The sequence below is a fragment of the Euprymna scolopes genome, chromosome 6 (genome assembly GCF_053919585.1).
Source record: "Euprymna scolopes isolate OS-2025 chromosome 6, ASM5391958v1, whole genome shotgun sequence".
Classification (NCBI taxonomy): Eukaryota; Metazoa; Mollusca; class Cephalopoda; order Sepiida; family Sepiolidae; genus Euprymna; species Euprymna scolopes.
In genome coordinates, this window is record NC_136487.1 from 126,924,469 (window position 1) to 126,933,384 (window position 8,916).

An 8,916-nucleotide genomic window follows, 5' to 3' on the forward strand; every position below is an offset into this window, starting at 1 on the left:
AAGTTTTTAATTGGTTTAGGTTGAAAATTTGAGCTATCAATATATAAATGTATGTATGTATGTTTGCATGTTTGCCTAAAACTTTCAACAGAGGCGACAGATTTTCACAACTGGGCACTTTTCTACAGGGAGGGGCCGCTTTTTTCTACAGGGAAGGGCCGCTTTTTTCTCCGATATTTTCGACAGTCTTCCCCTTTTTTTTCGATTGTCTAGCCTTAATTTAAACCTAAGTCGATTCCGGTTTGGCAGTGGTCGTAACAGCAAAGGCGTCAGTTTTTTCCAGTTCTTTTCCTCCTTCACAGTACGGGTTCGAGCCTGCCTTCCTACTACCACTTTTTTTTTGCTCAATACTCCTCCTCCCCCCAAAAAACCGGGCAATGCCGGACACCTATGCTAGTATCTATAAAAATAAAAATGTCTGTCTGTCTGTGTACATTTCCCTACGCAATAACTCTGTCAATTTTCGATCTACAGACTCGAAGTTTGACACAAGGAGTACTGAAATTTGGGCAAATCTTTTTAATCGGCAAGAAATTTGGCTGTTAAAGGGTCAAGGTTCAACGATTTGACCTTTGAAAACTCTACCAAACTCGTCCGCCAATTTTGGGTCTAAACAATTGAAATTTTAGATATAGGTTACTTGAACATAGATCTAACTTTATAATTCAATTTGAGCCCAAAATAATAAATGTTAAGGGGCCATAATTTGGGTCAAAGTTAAAAAACATTGACCTCTTCGGTCTTTACCAAATTACGCAGCCAATTTTTGGTATTAACATTTGAAATTTTACACTATCGTAATCCTTCCGTGAGTGAACTCCTTTCCGAAAGGTATATTTAAATTTTGGTTGATGTTTTACGCCAGAAACACACCTGCATGCATCTTTCATTGCTCAAGTGAGGGACAATCACCCAAAAATCAGTGATCAGGAGGTATCTAGTGCTGATTTTACCTGGTTGGTTATCTATAAGATGACTACGGATTCTGGCAGCCTTTCCAGGTTTTAACGACCCGAACTGAAAAAGACGCCTTTGTACGATTTATCAGAAATCGTCACAGATACTTAGTTCCATCATTTGACCAGGCTTGAATTTTACTAGTTGCAAGCCACCGGGGACAGTTATAAACAATGGGCACATTTAATGTCAAATCGATGTGTGGCTAATTGCGTGCAGATGTCTGGTAATGTCGTGGTGATGCTCGGAGTTAACATATTGATTGTATACTCCAAAGATTCAAGTATAGGTTCTAATACTAAAATGTTTTGAAAAAGAGATATAGTTTGAATATGATTGGATGTCTCTCCTTTCTCAATTTTTATGTTCAGAGCCACCACCCCGTCTGCTCACTTCTGTGCACACCGTTACGTGTGAAGATATCGGACAGTGTTCCCATGTAAAATGATGTTTCGTGATGAACTTAAACGAAGGACTGGTTTATCTTTCGAATTAGCCACAGTGAGACATGACATGATTACATTAAAATCGATTAATAAAAATGTCTCGGATTATGTAAGATAATATTCGTGGGAAAAATCCGTATGCAATATAGCTTTTTTATTTTATTAATTAACCCATTCGTTTTTCCCATGTGTCACTAAATATCTCTTACTTAAAGTTTGCTACGTTGTGGCAGCAAACGTCCGAATTTAGTCAGCGTTTAATCTCTAGACCTTGAGATCCCATGAGAGGGAGACACATTTCCAAACTTCCCCTTTCAAAAGGGTAGTTTTGAACTCAAACTAAGTACAATACTTAATTTTTTAGGTTGGCTATTAAAAGTAGAAAATGCATTGTGGATGCATTTTTTCAGCAGCCCAGTGACATTTTCTTCTGCTTTGTCCCTCAGTCCTCGTCTTCAACGAATGAGCGATGTTTCTGATAAAGTCGGCCGTATTGTGTGAACAATAGCTAGAAGTGACTAGATTCTCTTTCCATTCTATTTATATCTTTGTTGACATGATACTAGTGGTAAAGATTTTCCGGGGCTGACGTTGTCCGTCTGAGAGTCAGGCACCGAACCTTGGACTAGTCCCAAAAAGGCCATCCTATCAGCAGATGCATAATACCGGGGCTGCCGCATTGACATTTAGTAAATGGAGTCTGAGCAATGCAGTAGCTTCTGGTAAGGTCTCTCCATGCAACATTAGTCGGAACTACTACAGCTTTTTCTTATCACTGGTCCAAAATATTTTTCCTTCATTTTCTCCGTCCCTAATTCTCTCTGTCACATCTTCCCAGCCTTGATCCTAACAACTCTGCTGAGATCCCCCACAAACTCCCAAACCTTACTATGAAAAACTATAACGTACAAAACAAGAAAAAACCCAGAACCACAACTTCCAACAGTGACCCCCACTACAAGTTTTCTTTCTCTAACATCAGGGGTCTACATTCCAACCTTCCAAAGGTCGAAAATTTTGTGTGAAATTGGCATTCATTCAACTGCTTCCTTAACCGACTTCTCCATCAAAGGCTATTATAACTTCACATCAAAACATGACCCTCAAAACTGCTATGGACATGGAATAGTTATCTCAAAATTACTTGTAAACGTATCTATGGATATTATTACAGGCAGAGTCATTTCGACGATATCTACTACTCGACTATTTGAAATTCTCAAGGAAGAATCTTCACGTTGTCTTTATAACCTGGCAGAAGTTTATAAGGAAGACGCCCTATTAAACAAAAATTTCCACATATCAAATCGTTCTAGCAGTCGTCAGTGATCGCGTACCTCTGAGATGTTTGCGGAGTTAGCGGATAATAATTAATCTAGCGACACCCATCAATGCTGCTATATTTATTATAGGAATCTCGGAGCCAGATCCTCATGGATAAACAAAAAAAGCTTATAAAAGCCAGAATAGACGTCATTGTTCAGTAGGCTAGATAGAGTTCGCATTACACAAAAAGGTTTCACCTCTTACGGTTTATAGGAGAGAGACAGGGGTTCTGTATTTTGTCGCTACAAACAATTCGAAAAAGAAAAGAAACAAAGTAATGCAAGCTCACTGCGCATAAAATGCGACAGAAAACGATGCTGGTCACTAAAAGCAATTTAGTACCAGTTTGGGAGATCTCTATTTTCTATTACTTTTGATCGATTGATGAATGATCGACTTTTGATCGATTGATGAATGATCGACCTTATTACGAAAATAAATTTTCTTGTTCATTTATTTACTGTGAACTATTATCCTCATCTTTTTAGTTGTTTTTTTTTTTCACGACGTTTCGGCCAACTATTCATCTGGCCTTCGTCAGGTGATTACTGCGACGGGATCAGGACTCCGAATCTCCTAACTGCATCCTCAGCAATTACTGCCTTCCATAGTTGTTGTCGTCACACAACGTTTTTTGCCAACTAAGCCTCTTGCCGGCTTTGGGTAGGATTGAAACCGCTATGTTCAACTGGGACCGTAGAGATTCAACGTCTCTATTCACCGCGCTAATTAAATAATATAAATTTCGTTATCGGTGTTGCATATTGGTACATATTGGGGACACATTAACGAGGGTTCAGAACAGATGACAATGATAATGAGGGAGACATTTATATCAGCCTGGGATGATTCTTGGGGACTTTATATTAATACAGACTGGGAGATATATGATGCAACAGTTCTTAACACATATAGAGGAGAGGAGATACTTCACTTATGATGAAGGAGACACATTGCTTGTAAGGATTTTTTTTTTACACAGTGATCACCACTTATCAAGGCCAGGAAGCCACTCAGGGATAAGGGTTATTGCAAGTACATTACGTTAGTGTGGAGATTTGATGAAGTGTTTACTTGAGGGAGCGGTTCATTAGGAATTTGTTAACGTTGGACTTGAAGACATCCAAGTTGTAGTCCGGTGTACAAAGTGCGTTACAAGATGATGATCAAACATATTTACCTTTTCGGTTGTAAGGAATGACGACACGAGACAACAAAGTTACAAATTATTAATAATAGTTGCTTTATTCAGCTGTCGGCCGGTCGATGAAGTCGGCCCAGAACACTTGTATGTGGGAGGCATTCTTCGAAATTTTTATTGGCCATTTTCCTAGCACTCTAAAAAGACAGTCGTAGTTTAAGTGTCTAGGTTCCAAGACAACATATTCCTACTTTTTCCTTAGCCATAACTTTGCCTAGGCGAGATTAAAAACCGAAACCCATGTATGCGTTGCTCCGAGTTCACAGGGTAAGCGTTGATAGTAAGACGATGTTAGGTATACTTGATGTTGACGCACATCTAACGAATCATCATATTTTTGTATTCTTGTCTTGCGACCATGTCTGTTGTGCGTATGAAACTCTGAATAAAATCGATTGAAAGTATAAATGAAGAAATACTTCCTTGTAACCAAACTATGGTAACACGGTTTCCTTCATACACAGCAAGGCCAGAGCATGTGGATATCTATGCAAGAATCTTTTCTCCATACAATTCACGATACTCTCCCAATTCAAAGAATTGTATAGAACATTATAATAAAGTAATACAATAAAAGATTCTAACGTAGATGAGAATAAGTGCGAATTTTGTTTCTTATTACTATGACGAGAGAACATCTATTACAAACGCTGATACTATGAATAAAGAGAAAAACTCTAAAATCAATACTACTACGATGACTGATACGAAGATTGAAAGAAAAAAAACAAGAACAAACAAAACAAAAAAACTAAAACAAAAACAAAAAAACAAAACTGTACATGCATCATGTCTATACTTCTTATTTTTATAGAAATCGCTCCAGACAAGACGTGAAGCCAGTCGATGTGAGGAGCTAACAGAAACGAAAGGATTATCACAAAAACAGGACATGCATATTAGCCATAGTTCTGAAAATGTCAAGGTAGGAAGAGAATAGTCAGTAGGATAAGAGTTGCACAACTCTGCTGTTTAGGGAAAGAAGCTACAAGAATCGGAAGCTGTATTATACTGAGGTATCAAAGCGAATTGATGGAGATTACTAGACCAAAGAGTCAAACGAGGTGGGGGGAAAAGGAGCAGGGAACAGATGCCATAATAGTATTTATAGAAAAGACTGACACTAGAAACATCACGTTCCTGTAAATAGAAGTTGTAGAGAAGAAGAAAGGATGGCGCCAATCAAATTATAGATATGTTTCGGCACTTTATCAACCTGAAAATATGCTAGAGAATCACCAGCCGAAATATGAAAACAGTATTCATGATTTGATAGTAGATTTGTAGAGGTAGAGAATAGACTAGGGTATGAGAAAGTGCCAAGGACAACAAAGAGAACCGAGTTTACGAGAAGCCGAAAGAGGAACGGATCTAATATACGAATTGATTAGTGTTATAAAAAAACGAAATGCATTCCAGTTGATTTGAAGTAATCTATACTATTAATAAGATTCTAAATGTTTATTTATTTATTCATGTGTGTGTATATACCAATAAAACTTTCGAACGGATACACCAAATTGAAAAATTCTTTTTTCCCTGAAAGGTGTGAGTCCCTAGATTGTCCTTATCTATATATGGTTCGTAACGAACAACGCCGAGTCAGAAAAAGCACGAAATAAGGGTTTTGGACCGTTTCGTGTCAAAAAAGTCATTGTCGAAAAAGTTACTTGCCCATGCCAACGGAATTTAGCACTGTCTGTATACAGTCGCGGTAACATCGTTCGGCGTACGGACAGGACTTGTAGCGCAATGGATAACGCGTCTGACTACGGATCAGAAGATTCTAGGTTCTAATCCTGGCAAGTTCGTAATAATTTTAACCATCATTTTATCCAACGTTTACTCATTATCCTTACCCTTAGTTGGGGTAATTTTGTTTTTTCGGTGATTTTGTTTTGTGCATATGGGAATTTCACATACTCTGAGTTCACAGGGTAAGCGTTGATAGTAAGACGATGTTGAGTGTACTTGATGTTGAGTGTACTCGATTTTTTGTGTTTGACTCAGTGTTGTGTGTGCCGACGCGGCGCGGCCGCTAGTAATATAATTTTTTAAGAATGAAATTTTTTATTTAAAATGGTAATTCATTTGTTACACACACACACACACACACACACACACACACACACACACACACACACACACACACACACATATATAGAAATACGTTATTTTGGATTATTATCTTAATAAAATGACATAGGCGTTTTGTTTGACTCGAAAATGATAATTAAAATAAAAAGAATTGAATTAGCACGAGAAACTTTTCGATTTCTAGTTAAACGCGTTATCGACGTGCCTGTGAACGCAAAATTGTGAAAACTGCAACTGAAATCAGTATGTGTGTAAATTTATGAGCTTATCGCAGAAGCACTTAAATCTAATCTGAAATGCAAGTCTACAAACGAACGCACGCGCGCGTCAATTTTTATAAATATGTACCTCCACGATGATGTCATTTATTTTTAGAAATTTTATTACGAATTATTATTATTATTTTCAAATGTAAATCGCTCGGAGTCCTTACTAAATATTTCAGTTCAAATTGCAATCATCAAGCAATAACCACCGCCGTTTAACCACCATTACGTTCAAGTGGAGTGAACAAGGGTAAAAAGTATAGTAGGGTTTTTTGATAAGTGATGACCTAATAGTAAAAAACACACCAAAAAAGCTTCCTTATGTTCATATTTGAGAATCTTTGATAGAATTAAATATATAAAAGATTTATAACCCGCTAAGAGATCGTTTTAACGTTGAAATTACCGAAATATTTTATAGATAGGCCTACAATTCAAACGATCAAATATCTCTATTTTATAAATGCCATCATCAAAATAGATGTAAAATTATCGAATACAGCATGTCAGTATTAAAACTAGAAAGGAGAATTTAATCCGGTAACATTGTGTAATCTAATCAAATCTAATAATAATAAAAAAGGATTAATAGGATTCGCAAGACTTTATTCACTCCACTTGAACGTAATGGTGGATATTCGACGTGTTATCTTCGGTGTCAAACACTCGACCCTCTCTTTTTCAGAATTCTTTTTTTTTTGACGCAGCTTATTTATTCATATGCAAATTACTGCATACCAAATCACATGCCCCTACGATTCTTAAAAATCATTTCACGTACAAGCCCGTGCACAGATCGACACTTGTATCTCTAGAGTTTCCAGACACATATGGCTCTCACTCTACATCGTCAGACACAGCTGGCTCTCTACACTGCGAGACACAATTGAGCCTATTCTACGCCGCCAAACACGGATGGCTCTTCAGATTCTTGTTGATTTTAAAGTCAGAATCGAATCGTAATTATATTCTACATATGCCGATGACAATTTAAAAAAAAGCCTGACTTCAATCATAATTGAATATTTTCCATAACGCGACAACAATTTTCCAAAGGTTGAACTCGAATCGTAATTTAATCTCTCCATTTCGCAACGACGACAATTTTCCAAAATCCGACTCAAATATTTACTTAAAACTTTCTTTAAAACGAGAACAATATTCAGTTCGGCTCTCGAATGTGCATTCAAAATTCTCTATAACACGATGCAATTTCTCAAAATCATATTCCGCTTGAAATTAAAATGCCTTCATTGCTTGCCGAAATACCTTGTAATTTAATAAGATCAAATGAGAAAAACTAAGGATATATAGGATTCGCGCGACGTGTGATCTTCGGTGCCAAACATTCTACCCTCTCTTCTCTCGAATTCGTTCTTTTTAAGGTACGCATTCATGCATATGTAAATTATGCATATCAAATTACACATCGGAAGATTAGGAAGTCGGTAACTTTGTAAGTGTCAAAAACAGAATCAAATTAAATTTTTTTAAATAAAATTAGTCGGTTCCAACTCCATACATCTGAGTTCGAGAGTCGGTGTCGGCAGTTTTTTTTAAAAAGATAGTCAAAGGAGGAGTCGACTTTTAAACAATAAAGCAACAAAAAAAAATAAACAAAAAAAATAATGTCAACAGTCAACAGCCAAATTACTTTTTTCTATTAACAACTCCAAACCTTGATTGGTTGTAGAGATTTACAGAAAGAAACAGAAGCCGGGAAGTGGAAGGCTAATTTTTCTTCAAGAGTAATTAGAGACTTATTTGAAAATAGTGTTGGAAATGTTTTGAATTGTTTAACAGGTTATTTTTAGGTGCAGATAGTGCGGGAAAAGGAGCGACACCCCCTTTTTTAAAAAACGGGAGCCACTCTCAAACAAGTGTAGTAGAATAAAGCTTAAGTTCGTTGTACAGGTTGGGAGTCGACATTTTTCGCGGAAGTCCGGAGTCATACCTGGTTTCTTTTTTTTTTTTAAATAGACACCAGAGTACTTAGCCATATTCGTATGTTTTATTTGTAGAAGACTTATCACTCCTGCTTACCAGCCCACGCCTTTTATCCATAGCAAAATCCAAACTTGTCTTGGCCAAACATTATGACGTACAAAATAAAAACAAAGGCGTAAGATGTGGCTGCTATTTATGCATAAATAATTTAGAGAGTGTGGGATCACTTTTGTTTTTGAATTCACAACAATTCGTACTGCAATATAACTTGTTTACGAAGAGTACATCCGAATATAAAAATATGCACCCGATAAATAAAAAAAAAATCTATACACAAAACATATAGAAAATTATTTGTTTTATTAATGCTTATAAGGACTACTCAGTATTGCCTGGGATAAAAAAATGTAAAATATTTGTATTAAAACTATTTTAAAGGAGGGTGGACCTTTTATTTCACCCTTGTCCGCTCGTCCGTTCGTCTGTTCGTCTGTCCTCACTTTTCTCAATAACTATACCTTAGAATTTTTTGAAATTTTGCACAAACATTAAACATGATATGAGTAAAAATGTAACAGAACGGATTTTCCAGGAAAAACTCCGGTTGGCCCCTTAAAGCTGCCTTTCGGGTTAAAATGGCTAAAATTGACACTTTTGTGCTTATTAAAAAAAATTG

The 8,916-nt window shown here is 36.6% G+C and overlaps 1 non-coding gene across 1 annotated transcript; it reads left to right on the forward strand.

The window, feature by feature from the left end:
* Positions 1 to 5,668: 5,668 nt before the first annotated feature.
* On the forward strand, positions 5,669 to 5,741 carry Trnar-acg (transfer RNA arginine (anticodon ACG)). Its single transcript has one exon. It is a non-coding gene; the product is annotated as a tRNA-Arg (tRNA).
* The last annotated feature ends 3,175 nt before the right edge of the window (positions 5,742 to 8,916 follow it).